Source organism: Mesocricetus auratus, unplaced genomic scaffold, assembly GCF_017639785.1.
Source record: "Mesocricetus auratus isolate SY011 unplaced genomic scaffold, BCM_Maur_2.0 Super-Scaffold_100691, whole genome shotgun sequence".
Lineage (NCBI taxonomy): Eukaryota > Metazoa > Chordata > Mammalia > Rodentia > Cricetidae > Mesocricetus > Mesocricetus auratus.
The window spans coordinates 29,651,759-29,674,899 of record NW_024429267.1 but is presented as its reverse complement, the minus strand read 5'-3'; positions in this window follow the sequence as shown (position 1 = coordinate 29,674,899).

Below are 23,141 nucleotides of genomic sequence, written 5' to 3'. Positions count from 1 at the left end.
CTTGGAACATTTTCGACATTTGATTTCATTTTATTAATTTTTCTTCCTGAAAAAATATTGTGGAAACTTTAGCTGAAATTACAAAATTCTAGAAAAAAACTGGTATTATTTTTTTAAAAGAAGAGGACAAGGAAAAGAAAGAAGGAAGGAGAAAGAGAAGGAGAAAGCCTTTGTTAAATATCCTCTGGCAAAACACCACTTCAAGGCTGGTTAGATGGCTCAGGAAGTAACAGGACTTGCTACCAAGCCTGACAGAGTCTAGTTTAAACTTTCTCACAGTAAAAAGAGAGAGCAAACTATGATAATCTGTTAATATAATAAGGCTGGTAACTCTGACCTTTGTACATGCACCATGGTGCATACAGAACCCCACTACTCAATATACTAAATAAACTGATAAAATGAGATAAAAATTTAAGACTACTACGCAATATACTAAATAAATTGATAAAGTGAGATAAAAATTAAAGACTACTTCATTACCACTGAGGCATACTATTTTTTAATTTATATATATTTTGATAATAAATATTAGTCCATATTTTGGTTAATTATTTGTTCTTAAGGAAGCATTAAACCTATTGCCACAGACGTTTTAGGCATTCTATATTATCCAATACCTCCAGGAAATATTAAATTCTTGCATAGATATAGATTAATGATGGAAAGATAAAAAGTAGATGGCTGATGGTTACAAAATTTTATGTATGTATAGGTTAAAGATTTCATATAAAGAAGTTATTAACCTATACTTTATCCTAAAGAAATCTCCAGATCAAGGCTAAAATCCCATGCAGGGCTGAAAGATAGTTCATTGAAGATAATTTCTCAAGTATAAGTAAGGCCACAGATTTAACTATCAGCATCACAATAATAACGATCATGAAAATAAATAAATATCACATGTTACACTCTGGTGAGCCTATTTTTATCTTAAAGTCAAATTCATGTGCCATGTCTGAGCATATCAGTAATATTTTAAGACCACCTTTATGGGGTAGAGGATAAGATAGGACTTCACAACTGCATGAAAAACATCTCAACTTTGCACAACCTCTTCCTCTCTCTATTCACCAGGGATCTGAATTTAAGGTTGGTGGCCCCTGAAGAAGACACAAGTACATGAATCCACTGAGTGCTGAACTTGCTTCTGGCCCTCCTGTGTCTGCTACTCTTCTGCTAAATGTGAGCTCTTGCCTCAAGCTATTTACACCATGATCAGGCTAGTAATTAGCGAAATGTTTAATATAATATGGAAGCAATTAGGAGGTGCTAACATGCAATTAAGATGTGTTTTCAGATTAAAGATTTTATAGTGTTCTTTTTCTTGAAAAGATAAAGTGCCTATCTCAAAATGTCAAACAGCAGTGATTTAATCTGAATTATTTTCAATTAATATGCATGTATTCTTGTGATGTGTTCGCCATTGTTATTGACATTGATATATTAAGCTCATCCCAGCTGAATTTATACTTCAGTCCCTCTATATTTCCTGAATGTCAGCTCTTCGTTCATATTTTTTTTTCTTTGCCTACAAGCTGTGCATGATCTAACTTTAAGTCCCCTGATTCATCCCTGGGATTACAGTGAAGTGTCAGTCTACAGGAACAATAATCTGAAAGGGCATTGTTATAAATAGAGTGTTAGAATATAATTGTTTGTCATGTAATTTCTCCCCTTTAAATTCTCTGGAGTCTCGTTGAAGTAATTTACACAGCTAAGATGACAAGAGCCTTGAGACTGTACTTATAGAGTTATCCAACACATCTTTAGCCTCCATTGCCTTTTGAGACTATCTTGTCTACAAAATAGAAAATGCAAACATCAAATGAGTTTTGACTGCAGTGTAAATTTAATTTAAGAGTTTACATAGACCACTCAATACAATAAATGCATGTCATGAATTCATCCATATTTTTTGGACAATAGCTATTAAATGGCATTTAAAAATTAATTAGGAATTGTCATGAGTGAGTACGGCAGCAATTGAAGCTAGCTTACAAGAATTAAATGTTTAATGGGGACAATTGTTGCATTGTTTTCCTGAAGAAATTGTGTAGATGAGCAAGTGAAGAGTAAAATATTTAACCTTTAACAACTGGGGAAGTTATTATTTTATCTTGTTACCATTTATAAATTAGAATAATGTTAGCAATGATTATAGCAATAATATAGAGTATATGACATTTAATATGGTAGCAAAATTGTAAACAGTTGTATTTCTCAATGAAAAGCACAAAATGCCATGGAGTTGAAAATTATTGTTTTATGTAGAAGCACTTCCTTAATAATCAGGGAACTAAAATTCTAATTTTATAAATTAAGGGCAAGTGGATTTTGTACAAATAACACATAGGGTAATAAGCATGCTTTCTACATTAATACATTTAATATATATGTTGATGAAGTAAATGAAAATTTATTTTAGATTTGACTGACTTGTTTTAAATTTTGGAATTTATTGTTGTGTGGGTATGTGTTCATGTATGTGTGTACATATGTATGTATATGTATATATGTATGTATGTGTGTATAAGTGTATGTATGTTTATATATGTATGTGTGTGCATAAGTATGTGTGTATGTGATACTATATGTGTATGTGTGTATACATATATTTTTATATATGTGTGTATGGGTTCATATGTGTGTGTGAATTTCTATATATGCATGTATGTATACACATGTCTCTGTGTATGTGTGTATATGTATGGGGGATGCACACATATAGCCAATCTATCCAAGTCAATGAAAATTGGAGCTGGAGAGATAGCTCAGTGATTGAGAGTGCTTGTTGAAGGAACTGCGTTAAGTTCCCAGCACCCGCATCAAGTGGTTCACAGTACACTGCAACTCCAGCTCCAGAAGATTAGATGTCCTACTCTGGAGTCATCACACACTGCACACACACACACACACACACACACACACACACACACATTAAAAATAAATAACTTATAAAAAAGTCAAGTTCATGAAAGTGCAGAAAGTCAACACTTGAGCAAAAAGTTGTTTTAAAAAGGAAAAATTAGTATTAATTTACTGTATTTTCTTGCCAGTGATTGTTTCCCATGATGAGCTGCATCTACTTGGATAAACTAGGTAATTCCCTTTCTATATAAGATTAAATTATCAAACTTCAAGTTGTATTTACATTTACACTAACAGAAATCTATTATATTTTACTAATATTTTGTGTATAACTGGCATCTCTGCCTTCACTCTCTCCTGTAAAGAGTACACTTGAAGAATGTGAGCCATGGGTAAATGCAGACTTGAAGTCTGAAGGATCCATGTAGTAGTCACCAGGCACTTGGTGCCTTTAACATTGTTTCCATAAAGGAAATCGGTAAGTGCCTATGTGGGTCTTTTATTTAGTTCCAATTAACTGCTACAAAATAAACAAGTTACTATAAAATTTCTATGAATAAAATGCAGCTAAGTGTATTGCTCACCATGCAAGTATGAATTAACTTAAAAGTTCTTTCGTAATTTGAGATGAGATTGAAAAGCTAGTATTGTGATTTAATGATTGACCAATAACATGCTTTTTCTGTTTAGAACTATTTGTCTTTGGGAAGTGTTAGTTTCAGAAGTGATAGATATTTTATTAAAAATGAAAAGACTGAATTTAAAAGTAGAAATTCCATTAAATATCTCAAGTTATTAAGCCAAATAATTCAAATATTTAATACCGAATGCATATATTAAATCAATACTTATTGAATGAAAATATTTGTACACCAAAAGAATATAAAGTCCTTACTTGGTATCTGTATAAAAATCTATATCTGTATCTATAGGTTCAAGATCTACCATAGATCCTAACTACACAAACATTCAAATTCTATGCATAAAAGAATAAAATATTTTCATGTAATATATTTATGTTCTCCTGTATACTTTTAATATTGTCTTATTTATGACACTCAATAAAACAGTGCTATGGAAATAGTGGTGAAGCTTTATCTTTTGAGAAACAACAAAAAAAATCTATGCATCTTTAGTACAAAATTGCTTGTAAAATATCACTGCATATTTGAAACTGATAGAAATAAAATGTTTAATACAGGATTTCAGATATACACATATATAGCATTGTATTATATATATATTAAAATTAAAAATATATTTGTAAGCAGTTGGTCAGTCAAGTTAATTCTTTATCAAAAGGAATTTAGAGAATGCTGATGTAGACAATGGATCCTTTGTCCAGTCAATATTCTGAGGAAGTTATGAGTTGGCATACTAAATATTTTTCCCGATACCCACATATAGTCTTTATCCCTCATCAAGGAAACTATCTTTGCAACAGAAATAGATCATTACGGAAACACCATAACTAATCAAAACAGAGTTGTGAAGCCCAGTCACAGTGTATATATCTACATACAATGCCAGTTCCAAAGGCTCAAGGATCATTGGGGAAGAGGGAGCAAAAAGACTTTGTAAAAGCCAGAGTACCATGGAGTTTCCTGTGAGACCGTTTCTCCTAGGAATGTCAGAAACTATATCCATAAAACCTCACCAACACGATTACCCAAATGTGAGCTGAGCAAGAACAACAACAATAGGCATATGGTAGAGTGGATGTGGAAAAGCTCAGGAGGCCTCACCCAAAACATAAAGGAATTACAAGTAGCTAAGGAATGCTGAGAATGGGGAGAAATAGTCTTACCCAGGGAATAGCACATCAATAGGCTATCCAGTATCAAAATGATCAGCCCTGAAAACATACATACAAGTAATATTATACAGAATAAATAGGTTCTATTTAGGAATATATATGTATACTGTATATGCATGTATATATATACATATACATATATAAAACAAATGACACACATTTTGTTATGTTAAAAATATGGAATATATTGATCTTTGATACTATGGCATTTTATCAGATCTACATATGTGAGAACTTTAAATGAATCACAGTCTTCTCAGGAATGTCACATCAAACTTCATCATCCATATAAGAGTTATTGACCCCAAATATGGACTTAAAATACATGCAAACTTGACTTTGATAGACACCTTGACAGCTGAGATTATGACAAGACAGACTATAGTCTTTCAGTCATTCTTGGTATCCTTGACCACCAGTATTAATATAGCATTCTAGTTGGAAGGTGCTTTCTCTTGATATGGATCTCTAATGTGTTGGTTAAGCCAGTTTCTCACAAGATCAGCTTGTATGAAGATACAATATTTAAACTAGGTATCATGCAGTATTTGTATTCATGCCTGAATTCCAGCACTCAGGAAAAGGAAGCAATTTTTGTGAGGTTTTGGCCTGCTTGTGCTACAAAGTAAATATCTGGCCACCAAGGCCACCAAGTAAGACCCTCTTTTAAAAACCAAAGTAAGTGAAAGGAAATTAGACTTTACATCACAGGGCCCAAATTTTCCTAATATAGCAACTAGAACTTAATAATTTTGGAACTCACTATTTTCTTAACTGATGTTTCATATAGTGTGTATATTTCTTTTGAGATTCTTTCTCTTTGTTTTCCCTGTTTTAAGCAATATGAACCCGAGAAAAGTTAAATTTGTATGACAATGAATCATGTGGTCGTTGAAGTAATATTTTGATCACTTCCTAATTATAATCATTCTGAAACACACAAAATTCTTTACTATGTAAAGAACAGAAAGTATGTAATGCATATTGCCTTCAAAGGCTCACAGTGTGCAATTTCTATATATTTGTTCAAACATTATTTGAACGAGACATAGGTAGATCAACAGAATAAGCTATGCAAATTACAAATGAGGACAAATATGATAATTGTCCTATGAACGCTTTTTATATATTGTCTAATAATAACGATTTGTAGCTATAAAATATCGTTATGTATATATGGATTCATAAATAGTCTTTTGAACTCTGTGCCATTGGCATCTTTGTGAGTGAAAAACTGCTGAATGTTTATGCTTTTATATCACCTAAATAACACAGAAAAATTTCTCTTAACTTTATGTAACTTTTGTCACTTTTCCAAAACATGCATGCTTGGAGCAATGTCTGGTCTCTTGTTTCTCCAATAAATACATATTCTTTTGTATTTAGTAATATTTTTATTTTATTTTACTTTTACTTTTATTTTGAGACTGTGTTTCACTATGTAGCTCTGGCTGTCCTAGAATCCACCAGGTACATCAGGCTGGCCTTGAACTCACAGTTATTCATCTTTCTCTGCCTCTCTAGAGTTTGGGTCACAAAGATGACCCCAGCTAAGACTGCTAGCAATAGTGGAGTGGGTGCCTGAACAGGCTTCCCTTTTAATCAGATTAATGACTACCCTAATTGTCATCATAGAACCTACATCCAGTAATTGATGGAAGCAGATGCAGTGACCCACAGCCAAACACTGTACTGACTCCTGGAGTTCAGTTGAAGAGAGGGAGGAGGGATCATATGAACAAGGGTTGGGGGGGGGGCTAGAGCATGATGGGGAAAACCACAGAGACAGCTGACCTGAGCTAGTGGGAACTCTAGGACTATGGTCTCACAGCTGGGGAACCTGCAGGAGACCAGACTAGGCCCTCTGAATGTAGGTAACAGTTATGTGGCTTGATCTATTGGAGGGGCTTGCCCTGCCTCATCTCGATTTGCCAGACTTTGTTGACTCCCCAAGGAAGGATTTACCCTCTCTGAGGAGTGGATAGGAATGGAAACAGTGGAAGCAAGATGGGGGAGTGGGAGGAGAGGAGGGAGGAGGAACTGGGATTGGTATGTAAAATGAAAAATACTTTTAAAATAAAAAATAGCAATAACTTCTGCAGGGTTTTAAAAAAAGGACATGCACCACCATGCCCAGCTACATAGTCTTGAATTAATATTATCAATACAGCTTTCTCATGTCTCATCACAACCCAGTCATTCCTCTTCTTTCTCACTTTGAACCTGGTCCTCTGAGAGCCTTTTGACTAAGAGTCAAGTACAACTGATGGACAGGTGATCCAATGCCCTTATCTTCCTGATCTTTAAGCTAGGAAACAGACAGTCTAGAGTAAGAATGACACGCCATTGGAGAATACTTGGGGAAGAACCTTTTTCTCCTCACTAAGTCAAGGCTGTAAGAGCAGAGTAAATACAGGCTCTCAGTCTGACTAGGCCTTCTCCTGATCACTGTGAACATTCTAACAAGGTGTTTCGCAAGTCAGTTCCCATGGATACTTAGTCCATGTTTTGTGTCTCGATGCCAGAGGCAGACCAGGCGCCACCTGTTTGATTTTTAAAAGTTTTGTCTTAGTTCAGAAAAATAGATATTGTCTAAAGACTTGGTTGTGCTGGAATTCTAGCTTGAGAAAATTTCTCAAATGTTTTTTACTGTTCAAGAAAATGTAGCTAAACTTTGTGTCTGATCTATGAGTCTAGCATTTCTGGGTCTGTTTCCTTATTTTACAAGACTTTAGTTTAGGAAAAGATGAATCAATAACTCATGCAGGCAAAATGATGATGAATAGGAGTCCATTTGAATCATAACACCTAAACAGATTATTTGCACAAGTAAATATCATTTAATACAGCAAGTACTATATTGAATATTAAGATTTTATTGATTTTATTTTTATTGTTTTCTTGAAAAATCATGAACTCTATAATATCATGAAATTACTGTTTCTAACATTTAATATAGTTTTAGAATTGGAAATTATACTCCTTTTAGATTAATAAAAAATGTAAATTGCTATAATAAAATAATGTACATTTAAAAATATGACTGTGTTATAGACAAGCTGGTAAAATGTAAATCATTTTTAAACAACAAGATAAAATATAATAAGATAAAACAAAAATCATCACATCAATGTTGAACAAGACAAACCAACAGAAGGAAAAAAATCCCAAGAGAAGACACAAAAGAGCGGAGACCCACTCATTCACACACTTGGGAGTCCCAGAAATCATTGCTCATTTTAAAACAGTTGTATTTTATATAGTTGTTTCAACATATTATGTTAGGCATCTAGCTATATAAGGGAATTGTACTTACTAAAAAAACAGCTTTATTTAGATTCTAATATTATATAATTTGCCCATTTGAAGTATACAAATAGTTCTTAGTATGATTACAGAATTGTATAACCATCACAATTAGTTTTAGAACAGAGAAGTAACCATCAAAAGCTAAAATTCAATTTTCCAGTGTTTCTATAAGTTGAAAATTACTTCTTTATGTATGGGATCAAGATAATAATACAGTTCTTCATCTGTATTCTAAATATTTCAGAAATTGTAAATAATTGATTCATATTTATAATGCACTAACTTATGCTCATTGTTTTGTGTTTACCCATTCCTAAGGCATTGTAACTCTTCAGTAGTCAGCCTTAGTAGGTCATTGTGTTCAAAATAAAAGATGATAATACCCATCCTCAAATTTATCCTTCTCTTCACAGACGTCTAGGTAGATGCATCTCATAAATGTTTAAGAAATTATACAAGTATATATTTTAGACATAAATGTTTGTTATTATAAGCCTTTGAAAGCAATATATTTGAAGAGCTGACATTCTCACTATTTAAGTAAATAAGATAGCAATATAAAATTCAGCCTTTTAAAATCTTTTTGATCAAATTTAGTTCCACTGAGTGATATAAAGGACCCGTTTACATTCCTAATACTTTAAAGAAAATTGAAAGGAGAGTGTTAACAACTGTTCAGTTTACTTACAATTGTTCGCTAATAAAAGCCCGATTTTACTTCAAATAAAGTAAAAATTCCAAATAACAAACAGCACAACCTCAACCGGCACATAGACTTCATTATAAACACACCTACATGTGCTTATACAACCTGGGCTCTCTGCTTTACAATACATAAGATAGCCAACTAATTTTGAAAATCCAATCTTAAAGCCTATAATTCAGGGGAAAACCTCTCAACTTAACAAAGGGAATTATTGCCGGAGATTAAACTGCTTGGTGTTCTTCATTGTTCTAGCTGAGCTGAAGGGAGTATTACCCAAGATGCACCAAGGATTCAGTGTGTGTTCCAAAGTGGTTCACAGGTTTCCTGGTGGTCTTACAACCAGAGCAGCATAAATGAGTGGAATTGAAGGGACTGTTTTGAACCAGTGTAGTTACGCCATTGTTCTGTTTGGCACAAAAGATAATGGTTGGTTGATTTGCTTTATCTCTGTGCAGCTCTGATTCCCTTCCCCCCAATGCATCCTAATCTCTACTACTTCCTCTGTGAGTCAGCAGCAGCAGGGACTACCTAGACTTGGGAACCAGCTCCTGGAAAACATTGATTAAGAAGTGATTACTCAAGTTTAGTTTTCTTTAACCCTGATAAGAACCATGAGTTTGAAAGAGATGGAGAAAGGAATTAATTTGCATTTTCTGCTTTGCAGAGTCTCCAAATATCGTGAAACTTTGTCAATGTCTGTGGAGACACATGAAGCATTTATCTCAGCTTATGAACAAATGCAATTTCAATTTTTAAAAGAATGCTTTAATGTGATTACATTTTATTTGCCAGATTTTTTTATCTGCTTGTTTTAATTTGAAATGGTTTCTGTTGTTGTTGTTGTTGTTTATGATGTTGAAATCTGGAAAAGACCCAGAGTCAGATATTGGGGTTCAAACTTCAAACTGATGACCAGTAAAGCTATGCAGCAGGGACTAGCTCTTACCTCTAGCTCAGGCTGAAAGGGCTGATATAGGAGCTCTTCACCAAGCCTCGAACTGCTGCCTCTCCTCAGTGTGACTGGAGAATATATACCTTTCTATCCTCAATGTGCCTAGAAAATTAATGCCTGATACTGACACCTTGCTCCTATCTTAAATACCTCTCTAATGCTGGGATTAAAGGCATGTGATCCCAGGTTCTGAGAGCATCTTTGTGTGAGCTCTGACTTGCCTTGGCTCATAGAGAGCCATCTACCTCTTAATCCTAAATCCTAGGATTGAAAGTATATACCACCACCTCCTAGCTTCTGGCTGCTGTGATTGAAGGTGTGTGCCTGGCTTCTATGGCTTACTGACTTTGCTTTCTGAATCCTCAGGCAAACTTTAATAAGTCATAAATAATACATCACCACAAATATTCTAGTACTTTTTCCTGTGTAGAACCCACTCAACAATTCCTGAGACTACATTTGATACAGTTACTACTATGGCCTCATTATCATAAACACCTTACTTTCTCACCTCCCATAAAGAGTTCTCAAAATGGATTCAGGAAGGACAGCTTGGTTTATAGTTCTTTTTCTCTACCTCCTGTTTGGGAAAAAGAATCAATCAACAATAGCAACCAAAAAAAGCAAAACTCTCAAATAGAGAAAAACCACCAGAATAACATTAAATTTTGATATGAAAGAGTTTATTTCCTAGCAGTTTTTTGATGTAATCTTTCTGACCACATAACCCCAAGCTAGGAATTACAATTAAGAGTTTATTTACTACAGAAGACAATGGTTTCTATGTCTTGTAACTATAATGGTGGGATTCTAAATTATTTTGAGAGACCAAATCTCTGACTTCTTATACAGTCTTAGATTTGATGAAATATTTTAACTTGTAAAAACGATTTTTAGTTTGGTGATATGTATGTATGTATGTATGTATGTATGTATGTATGTAGCAAGAATTAATGAGAAAAGAGACCATTAGTTTGAGGGAGTGCAAGAAGAGGTATATGGAAAAGTTTAGAAGAAGTGTGGTAGTTTGAATGAGAATGCCCCCATAGTCTCACTTATATTTGAATAAGCGGGGAGTCCACCCAAATTAATAGAAATATTTGGGAAGGATTAGGAGGTGTGACCTTGTTTCTTTTTTAAGGTTTATCACTGGTGGGCTCTGAGATTTCAAAAGCTCAAAGCATCCCCACTTAATTCTCTCTGCTTCCTGCCTGTGAATCAAGGTCTCAGTTACTGCTCTGGCTCCATGCAAGCCTGCCTGTTTCGATGCCCCCTGACAGGATAGCCATGAACTTTAGCCCTCTGAAACTCTGAGTGTCGATTAAATGCTTACATTTAAAACTTTCCTTGGTCATGATACTTTAGTCACACCAGGAAATAAGTCACTAAGACAAAGAGGAAAGGAGAGTAGGAAATCATGTAATCATATTGCAATCTAAAAAGAACGTTAAAAAATAAATAGCTTTAAAGGGAATAACCCCAACCCCTGGGAGAAGTTCTAATGTTGCTTTGTTTTATTTATGAATCTGTCTCACATTCTTCAAGGTACAATAGAGCCATGGTGCAATGCACTATGGCCATTTAACTAGCTTTCCCAAAATGAACAACATATAGACAAGAACAATTCTGCATCTTAAAATGTAAATTCATTTTGATTAAGAAAAATCCTAAGTTTTTTAAACTTTTTAAGTTTTATAGCACTCTACTGTAAGTTAGTCCATTCTCAATTATCAGTTGTTTTCACATATGATCAGAAAAATAATTTCCCCCATATATTTTAGCTTTTGTTTATACAGGTTTTATTAATCTGAGATTTTCCTATATTTAACACTCTAAAGCCCTGACAGAAGTCTAGAGGCTGTCTAGCTATGCCCATATTATAATTGATATGTTTGCTACACTGAAAATATAGTTCCTCTTTAAAGATTTGAGCTATATGATTGATTTTTGTGATATCAATAACATTAATGATGTCATAATATACTCTTGACATATAAAGCAATTTTTAGAATTCTGATGTACATGAAAAATAAATTTCCTAGAAAGATTCCATGAGGTCAGTGGATTTTGATCATTTAATGAATGCTGTTAGTATAAACAATTCCTAAAGTTCATCATAATTTCTTCTTATTTATTGCTTCCTTCAAATATCTGCTAAACTTTATAAATAATTGTACTAGGAAATTTCAACTTAAATTACATGTAGATAACCATATAATAAATAATTAAGAACATAATCACCTAAATATTTGTAGTACATAATTACTTTTAATATCTTTTTACCTTCTTAAATAAATGAAAATACATCATTTAATGACATCTCTGTACTCAAGAAAAACAAATCTTGAAGTGGGAAGAAGGAAGTATCTCTTCAATGTGTATTTCCCTTGACATGGTTACCGTGCCTCTTTCAATGAATTGGGAGTGAAAATTAGTAAAATAAAAGATCAACTGAGCTAGTAGCCACTTGGCTAGGACCAGCCACTAAGTCAAACAATTCCCATAAGTATGTTATCTTCCTATCCATTCTAGATAGAATGACTTATTAACTAAAAATAGTAAATGCTTCTTGAATGGAATTGTATCAGATTGAAATTTGAGGCCAGAAAATTGCTACACTCTTGTGATTTGGTAGCCTCATCTGCACAATGAGAAACCATATTGGTATCTGCCGTATCAGGTATGCCTAATTTATCCAGAAATTGCCACTTTGTAATAGTTTGCAAGAAAGGCAAAAATGTTAACTTAAATGTTAAGGCAAGATTAAACAGTTACTGACACTGAAACATGTTTTGACTAAACACATTGACATAGCAGTGTTAACAAGTTTACACATGTCAAACAAAAGGTAGTGTTTTGTTGTTTGTGAGGAATGAAGAAGAAACAATTGTGGTTTAAATGAAATGACTTATGTGAAATGTCTTACTGGTGATGTCTGGTAAGCCAATGACACACCGTTTTAATGATGCTGCCTTGTGTGGGCACACATACAAAATCAGAATTATTTCATTGTACTATTTTGTTTTTAAATATGTATCACAAAATGTGTATCCAGGAGGTTATTTCAACTTTGAAGAAATATACAAGTAATTGAATATTAGTTATGAAATTTTTCCAAGAAGTAAAGGAAGTAGCTTATTTTCTCACTTTCTTATATTTACTCCAACAAATTTATTATATTTTGATTATTCTATTACATTTTAAATGAAGATTTAACATGAAATAAAGTTTGTCTGATGTTTCTTAACTATTTATTGATCACAGGATTAGTTTCGTGGGACTGCCATAGCAAACAAAAGAAATATACTCTCACAGCTTTGAGAGCCAAGTGACTGAAATCTAGGAGTCAAAAAGACTATTTTCTTTTGAAATTGATGGTAGAGCAGCCTATAGCCTATTTTAATACTTGGCTTTTGGTTTCTAGCTGTCTCCCTGTAGAGAGCTGCAAAGTGCTGCACCCTTAAGATGGTGCTGGCTTCCGCCTTCTGCTAGCCTGACAGCAAGTGCTCTCTGTGACAAACAACTCCTTATTTGGTCAAGGCTGGATATCAGGCTTGCTTCCTCGTATGTGGACCTATCTGCTGTGGCTACATGGCTTACAGGGATTGGCCGCCCAAGGGCCTTTTTAAGCTGTGGGCGGGCACTCCCCGGGGTCAGAAGATTGTTCAAGGTTCCTGAATAAACTGCTTAAAGAAGAGTCTGAGCGTTGCATCTTCCTTGCTGGTCGAGGCAGTCACAACATCTCCCTCCAATTACCTTTCATTGTTACATGGCATCTGTTAATGTCTGTCTATTTCTTTGATAAAGACAACATCATCTTATATGAAGGTTTACTCTGATAAATTCTGTCTTAACTATTACATCTGGAGAGACTCTGATTTTCCTTAGTTTACATTTATAGATATTGAAGATTAGGACCTAAACATGTCTTTTGCAATAACACAATTGAGTCACGAACAGAACCTATTATTTTGAAGGCAACATCTAAGGAGATAAAGACACCGTAGTAAGAAGATAAACTTTCAATGATGGATAAAATATCCACTTTTATTTTGGCTCCAAATCTACATTGGGGATTTTCATTGCATAATTTTTTCACCCAGGACATTTCTCATTTTTATGACAAATGGGTTCTAGATAATACAAGTATTGTTTCTTACTAGATTTGCATGGATAAAAGTGACAGTTTTTGCATGTCCAGAATAGCAGGCCGATAATCCCACTGTAAGTCAAAGCTCAAATATACAAGAACATGTATGTAGATTTCCTGGTATGTTTAAGAGATGTGGAAGTAGTGCCCTTCCGATTGCAGCCATTGCATCACACTTGGTAGGCAGAAATAATGTTGTGCACAACCCTCCAATTATGTAATTAGTCGTGGTCCTAACTCAGTTGGCATATTGTCAAACTGAATGAAGATGTAATACAAACATTCAGAAGATGCAAGTAACAATGGTAAAGAAATCTCGGTGAGTGTTTTCCTTATTGCATCAGGAGGAGAGTGCCCCACTATATTTCACCCTCTCTTCTGGCTTTCTATTATTTTCTGCTCTCCCTTTCACAATGTTCCCTGAGTCTTGGGAAAATAAATCTGATGTCCTATTTCTGGCTGAGCATTCAACAAACAGTCACTTCTCCAATCTTTTTTCCGTTATAAGTCTTTTTTAGTTACTTCTACTAACTGTTAAAAGGGAATCCAGTGATGAAAGATGATAGTGACTGTAATCTATGGGCACAGATACAAATATTTAGAAGACAATTTCAGAAGCATATTGTGTTCACTTAGCAAAACCAAAGTCACTGCTTCTTCATTGAGGTCTATGAGCTTTCTAGCCTAAAATTTTTGACATAGTTTGCACTCCTAGATGCAAATGTCCTCATGTGCAGTGACCTTTAACTAGGTCAGAAAGCCGCTGGTTGAGTCCACAATAGTCAACCTCTCTATTGCACCAGCTAGTTTTCCTTGTCTGAACTGTTGTGTAGCATTCAGGATCTACAACTCGTAGGACTGTAGTGACAATTTTGCCTCATTATCTTGCAGTGTACCTTGTACTCTAGCTAAAGGGTGTTTATGGAGACCTCAGCTGATGATAAACATTAGGTGTCCCTAATGGGTTACATGAGTCAGCTCATCAAGAACAATTTTTCCCATAGTACTTTGGATTCTGCAGCCTTTGTTTTAAGGAATGATGGGGAGTTATATTATATAGTATCTGTTTCCCCAACACTTAAAGCAGTTAAAGCAGTCCTATCTGCACCTTGCTCCACAGGTGCAGAAGACAAGCAGTGAGTCTCTCTCTCTCTCTCTCTCTCTCTCTCTCTCTCTCTCTCTCTCTCTCTCTCTCTCTCTCTCCTCTCTCTCCTTATTTAAAGGAGAAGGGGGAGTGGTAAAGATCTTCAGTTGGCTTACCTGTTTCCCTGACCTGCTGAGCTGGTGTATTCCCAGTACGATCTGGTTTTTGCTTTTGTTTAATTTTTTTGTGTTTTGGTGGGGGGATTACAGTTAAGATATTGCATGAATCTCAGAAGAGACTTTGAACTTTGGATTTTAAAACACTGCTGAAATTGTGATAGACTTTTGGATTTTTGAAGCTGAACTTTATACATTTTGCATTATGGTATTGTTACTAGCTTATGGGGACCAGGAAATGGAATGTGGTAGTTTGAATTTAATTTGTCCCCATAAGCTCATAGGAAGTGGCACTATTAGGAAGTATAGCTTTATTGGCATAGGCACGGTCTTGTTGGAGGTAGTTTATCACTGTGGAGGCAGGCATTGAAGTCTTGTCAAGCCACACCCAGTGTCTTAGACTACTGCTTGTTGCCTGCAGATCAAGATATAGGACTCTCAGCTCATTCTCCAGCACCATGTCTGCGTGCATGCCACCATGTTCCACCATGATGATGATGGGCTAAACTTCTGAAAATGTAAGCCACCAATATGAATAAATGTTTTTTACTTTGTAAGAGTTTCCATGGTCATGGTGCCTCATCACAACAATAGAAAACCCAGGAAAAGGTTAATATGCAGAAACCAATCACTTTTCTGTGTTAGAGTAGACAAACGGAATTTGAAATTAGAGATACAATGCTATTTATACTATTATCCCCATCAAACAAAAATTCTACACATTGGACAATATATATATATATACAAGATCTATATGAGGAAAAGTAAAACATTGTTGTGATAATTTGAAAGGAAATGCCCCTAATAGGGAGTGGCACTATTAGAAGCTGCTGCTTTGTTGGAGTAGATATAGCCTTGTTGGAGGAAGTATGTCACTGTGGGAGTGGGCTTTGAGGTGTCATATGCTCAAGCTAAACCCAGTGAGACAGTTAACTTCCTGTTGCCTGCAGATCATGATATAGAACCCTCAGTTCCTTCTCCAGTACCATGTTTGCATGCATGCCACCATGTCCTGCCATCATGATAATGGACTAAAACCTCTGAAACTGTAAGCCACCCCACTTACATGTTTTCCTTTATTAGAGTTGCTATTGTCATGGTGTCTCTTTATGGAAATAGAAAAAACTTGTGATCCAAGAAATCAAAGGAATCTAATAAATGAGGATAAATTCCTGTTTATGGCAAAGAATTGTCAATATTGTTCATGGGCTGGTTCTTCCCAGGTAGTTCCAATCAAATAATTTGGGAATGTAACAAAATGACTCAAAGTTTATATGAGCATGCGAAAGTGCCCAACATAATGTTTAAAAGCAAGGACAAAAAGTGCAGAACTGACACTAGACACATTTAAAACTATAAAATTACTGCAATCAAGATGATATTGTATTGGTGAAATAATTGTACATAAAGAACAGCAGAAGTGAAGAATGAGCCAGCATAAACATAGCCAACTGTTCATACAGCTCTACACCTAATTTTCAAAGATAGAAACATCCAATTTTCTCTTTTAGGGGAAAGTAGAAAAATAAGAAAGAATGTTTCTCATTGCTAGAAAGAAATGAGTTATGAAGAACATAGAGAGACCTAAATGTATACTACCAAATGAAAAATAAGCCAATTGAAAAAATTCAGTATGATTCTAATTGTGTGATGTTCAGGAAAGAACAAACTATATATACATGAAAAGATCAATAGTTTCCTGGAATTAGGAGATAGTGGTTGACAGACAAAGATAACACACTTTGAAACAAATATTTTATGTAATATTATAATAATAACTCTTATTTGGTTATAATTTGTTAGGGTTTTTGCTCTTTTGGATGGTATTATTTTTTTCTTAGTTTTGGGCCATTTTGTTGTTATATTCAGTTTTGGTTTTTTGTGAAAGTTGGGTGGATTGGGGACAGAGAACCTGGAAGTACTTGGGGGAGGAGAAGAATATGATCAAAAATATTTAAATTTAAGTATCACTTTAAATGATAAAAAATATAATAAAAATTAACAAAAATGGAAGAAAAATAAAATCAAAATAGAAAAAATGGATGCATGGCATTATCAATTTGTGTAAACCTGAATAATACAAAATATGAAGAGTGAAGCCTAATGTATGACAATGGTTTTAAATGACTATGAGAAGAAATGGATTATTTGGGACAGTACTTTCCTGGGTGGTTTTTGTTGCTGTTTTTCCAGAAAATTAATTTTGATATCTATATAGCCAGCTACACTATATATTATCAACATTTATATGCATTCCATATTATCATGAACAATTCCATTTATGTGATTATAAAACAGTACTTATAGTAATAACCACAGTAGTTAAAAAATAAACAGTATTTGGTGTGTTGTTCATTTGGGGAGAACAGCTTAATTCAAATTAACATTCCACTGATTTTTATGTTTACTCACATATGAGTATGCCATACTACTTTTGAACTCCTTACAATTTTAAATCTTAAGTCTAGAAACAACTGAGGATGTTTTAATTTATAAAATAGTCCTCTGAAGAGTGTAAGTAATTAAGCTGTATACTCACAGCTCCATACATGCTGACTTGTAAAATACAGTGTAATGACTTATGAGGGAAATTTTAGCAAGATTGATTTCTTTCCATGAGGATTTTATTTAAATCCCTTATCGAGGCTTAAGGGTACCTACATTTTGCTACAAATATGACTCTCTTTTATATGGTTCTCATATCCATTTAGTATATGTTGAGGCATTCCTTCAGAAAGATGCTAACTCGACTAAGATGAGTAAGTGCCACTTCCCTGGATCACCCAGACAATATTCATCCTGCTGTCCTCTGCTTCAGCCTGCTATTACACCTGCTGCCTCCCTTTCATATATGTATACATTGTTTCAAAATGAGGCCTAACCCCGCCTTCTCACATGATCTTCCTCTATAGACACACACATGATGGATGTAAAGATATACCCCTACACCAATCTACAGTACATTTTTCATTTGGTAACTGGATGTGGTAAGAAACAAGGGTAGTGGCATTGCAAAAAGTACAAAAGAAAGTTATAGCCCCAATTGGAGAGTACCACAATGAAAATGAAGAACAGTAGTAAAGTGGGACATTCATACATAGATTAGATTAGAAAGTGACAACAGACAAGCATTATGCAGAGAGGAAGAGGAGATGAGAGGACAGAGAGAGAGAGAGAGAGAGAGAGAGAGAGAGAGAGAGAGAGAGAGAGAGAGAGAGAGAGAGAGAGATTGAGTCTAAATTGAGGTCTCCACTGGGGTCCCTCCCCTCTGAGCTTGGGAAACCTCACAGAAGAGGGGAGCTAAGACTGTAGGAGTCAGAAGGAATGGCCCACTGAATCAACTCTGCAGGGCTCATACGGACTCACAGAGACTGAACTCACAGAGACTGAAGTGGCGAGCACAGCGCCTGCATGAGTCTGCACCAGGCCCTCTGCAAGGATGCTATAGCTGTAAGCTTGATAGTTTTGTGGAACTCCCAACAGTGGAAGTGAGTGTGTCTCTGACTCTTTTGTCTGTTCTTAGGGCTCCTTTGCTCCTATTTGTTTGTCTTGTCCAGCTTCTATATGAGAGCTTTTGCCTTGTCTTATTGTATCTTTTTTGTTTTGTTTGACTGTTGCCTTTTGGAGGCCTGCTCTTTACTGAAGTTGAAACAGGGACAGTAGGGAAGTGGGGGACAGCTGCGAGGAATAGATGGAGAGGAAACTGTGGTAAAGATGAGAGAAGAACAAATTTTCAATAAAACAACAAACAAAAATTGAAAAAAAAACTTGGCCAAGTACAAAGAAACATGTCATATCCAACATGTTTTAATTTCTTCCAAACTCCAGTTTTCTTGAACTCCGACTTCTCAAGTTCTGGTATTGGGCACTAAAAATATTTTTCTTTATAGGCTTTTGTTCCATGAGTCATATTTCATAAGCAATAATTTAATAAGCAACTTACTTCTAAGTAACTTTAACACTCACTTCTACCAATATAATTGAGTTTGCATTTGGTGTAGGCTGAATGAGAATAGTCCCCATAGTTTAAAATATTTGCATATTGGTCCCTAGTTGATGGAGCTGCTTATTAAAAGATTCAGAAGGAGTGGCTTTGTTGGACTAAGTGTCAGCGGGGACAGGTTTTGAGGTTTCAAGACTAGTATCATTTCCAATGTTCCCTTTCTGCCTCTAAATTGCCAGTCAAGATGTGAGTGAACTCTCAGTTATTCCTTTTGCCATGACTTTGCTCTGCCATCATGCACTCTAACCCTCTGAAACAATAAGTCCGACTAACTACTTTCTTGTATAAGTTTTATTAGTCATGGTGCCTTGTGAGCAGTAGAAATAAAGAACAACAACTTGGGAAAGATGACCCTTTAAGAGCTGCCTCACAGTGCTACTGAACCTTTGAGTGACCTCCACACCAAGCCTGCAACAGTTTCTCCTCTTGAAAAACCTGAAGAGTGCCTGGATGGTGAAAAGAAAAATTGACTCCCAAGGACTGAGACATTAGAGGATTAAGACATTTGCTGAGTGAATCCATCAATCTTACATGATGTCTGTGGGTCAAATAGGCTTATGTTGTTGATGTAGCTGATATCTGATTACAAACCTCACTTTGTTAACTCTGATGCTCCTCTACCTCTCTAAATTGAGTGTATCCTATGATAAAGACAGATGGTTAATTTAATTCCTTATAATGAGAGAAAGGCATGGTTATGGAAGCAGAAACCCAAGATGCTGATCTGAATAATATAAAAAATAAATTCTGCAGCTGGAGATCCCAGGAGTTTATTCATACAAGTAAGAATTCTGATTTTACTACCTAAGATGTGGATGGTTATAAGAACGGACATGTCAGCAAATTCATGTCAAACTAGTAAATAAGGAAATAAAAATACACCCATCTCTTCTCCCAATTAAGATCAATTATTTTGACTGACATTTTACTATGATAATTGCATCTACAATGTAATTTTTAAAAAGGAAGCAGTGGAATCATTTCAGGGAAGTCATTTTTAAACTAGCGAAATATTTCTGTAATTTATGCTGGCTTAATCCAAAACAAATTTAACAAAAGATCGTGTTTACTAAAAGTCCTTTGGTTCATCCCAAATTGCTTCACAAGAACTCCTACTTTGCTGCTTCTATTATTTCCTCTTTATCATGTTTCCTTCATCTTAAATTTCCCATTGAGACTGCTTGCCAAGTTGATTATCCTCAAACTCTCACTTTATAGGTTAAAAAGGTATGTTCAATAACCCTAAAACAAATATAAATTAAAAAATACTTTTGCAGTGCTAGCTCTTCAGGCACTGCTTTGCCCTCCTGTGTGGGTATAATGAACCTATGTATGAGAAGGGTAATACACTGTTTTGGTTCCCAGATTGCTTGCCCTATTTAGCATTATTATTGTTTTAAAGTTGCAATTAGTATTAGCCTTAAGAAATGAATAAAAATTGGCAATGAATGAAAAAGTTAATAGATGTTAGTACTGTAATTAGCAAGGGTCTGATCTTTCAGGAGTGGCTTCACCACTGCAGTCTTTGGAGGACAGACAAGTCTCCAATCTGTCAGCCTGAAGCTTTGCACTGCAAAGTGGTGAGGGGGATTCAGTGGAGAAAGGTGGAAATGCCCTCTCTTGCAGACACCCTAGGATGATACAGTCATAAAACGTGATAGGAAGTCAGAGCCTCTCAGCCTCACAGACTTAGCCCATTTTCCCCCAGACTAATGCAAACTGAAGACAATAGAAGTTTAAATGGGCTGTGGGAGTAAGCACAGGTAATTTAGATGATGTTGTTATCTGGATGTTAGTTGGAAAAAGAGCAGCTTTAGGGGAAAAAGCAGTCCTCCGAACCACACTGACAGAAACTGAATTTCTTGTTTCATCCTTTGTCTACCACTTCTTTACTTTTTCTCCTACCTTTGGTTGTTATAAAAACAGAAAACAAAGGAAGTTTAGAGAAAGTGCCAAAAAAGAAGTCCAAAGAAAAAGAGAGAAAACTGGGAATATATAATGCAATTAATAGGGGATGACAAGAGAATATGGCTGTAAACCTTTATGATTAGAATAACAGTTTACAACTAACAAGGCAGAATCAACATTGTAGCCAAGAACTGGAATTCTGGAGCTGAGAGACCACTTGGAGGTTACCAGTGTGTACATAGTTGTGACTCTCTGTGGACTGAGCAGGTGGTACTTACATATTTAGGACACATATATGTATGTATAATTAATGAAATAGAGGGCATGAATTTGAAAAAGAACAATGAAGGATATATAAGAAGGGTAGAGGAAGGAACAAGAAGGTGAAATGATATAATTATATTTTAATTTCAAAAAATAAAAATATGTACTTACAAAAGGAGTACTTACATACAACCTTGAAGAAGACTGAACTAAATTCCCAGTACGTACATCAAGTAGTTCAGAACTATCTGTAACTCGAGTTCCAAGGGATTCAACTTCTTCTGCCCCTTGTGAGGATCTTTACTCACATGCATATACCCAATAAAACACATTTTAAATAAATTAATACAATAAGTATAAAAATAGGAAATTAAGAACATAAAGAAATAAATGACAAGATGAGGAATCTAGACAGATTTTTCTGTCCCACCAGCCAGCTCCCAAATAATCACATGGAAACTTCTTATTAATTATGAGAGCTTGGCCAATAGCTTAGGCTTGTTTCTAACTAGCTCTTACAGCTTAAGTTAACCTACTTTTATCAATCTACTTTTAGTCTCATGGCTTTATTACCTTTACTGTTTACTGCCCATGCTGCTTTCTCTTGTCTGTCTGGTGACTCCTCCCTTCTTCCCAGAGTTCTCTCCCACCTGAACTTCATGCCTACCTATTGGCCATTCAGCTCTTTATTAAACCAATCAGAAGTCACCGTGGCAGACACATCTCCACAGTGTACAAAATGGTTGTCTCACAACAGAGGTAGACAGAAACATATGGTTATAATGCACACAATGTTTCACCTGACAAAAAAAATGTTCTTTTGAATAAATAAGAAATAAACATCAAACCAGCAAATTTGCCATCTATGTCATATCATTCTAATTATTATGGCTTTACAAAATGTTTGAAACCCATAGCAGACAAAGCTCTCCTTTTCCTTTTATTTCAAAGTCATATTTTCAGATTCACCAAAGATGACTTTGAATGAAACAAACTAATAAATTACCAGGACTCAAAGTAGCATTTTAAAGGAAAACGGTAGGAGAGAGTAGCGTGTCCAGATGGCAGAGTGCTTATCTAGGATGCATGAGGCCCCAGATTCCATCCCCAGTGTGATAAAGGAAACAAATAAGATGGCTGAGTTTCAGGATTCACTATGAGCTTTTTGCCAGCAGGGAACGGTCATGCATTCATGAAATCTGAAACAATTTGCATTTTCCCAGAAAAATACATGTATTTCTCTTAGACCTTCAATATTTAGGAATAGGTTTCACCTACAACTGTGCATTTAACCTACAACTTTACTTTCCTAGAGTAACAACAATTTCCCACAAAACCTAAATGACTTATTGAACTCAAGATGATGAAAGCCATGTCTTATAAGACTTAAATTTTCTTTATAAGTTGTCACTTTTTACCAGTGTCAATCATATTTTAAAAGATTGACAAGTATAAAGTGATTTGATTAACACAGAATCTACAGTTTTATAATTTCTCCAGTCTCCTGATTTTATGTCATCTTTAGAGTCTGCCGATTATATTAATGGTGGCAAGCAGGGACAAGTAAATGACCCATGTCCCCAAGCTTCATGCATACAATAAGTTCATTCAAATGAGTGTTCTAAACCTCAACATTTCTGTAACATTTATTTCATATAGCAAATGTTATATATGACTAATGATTTTTTTCTGAACAATTAAAAATTTTACAGTCTTAGCAACTTTCCTCCAAAGTTAATCAAGGACCCAGAAAAATCACCTTTCATTTCAAGAAAAGTTTAATGGCTAAAATGTTCCAAGAATTTCTTGTACCTAATTTTGAAGTTAATTACAAAGGTATTTCATTTTTAAAGCATTGTTGTAATCTTCCTGGTGTCAAATATGCATTATTTCAAGATTTTC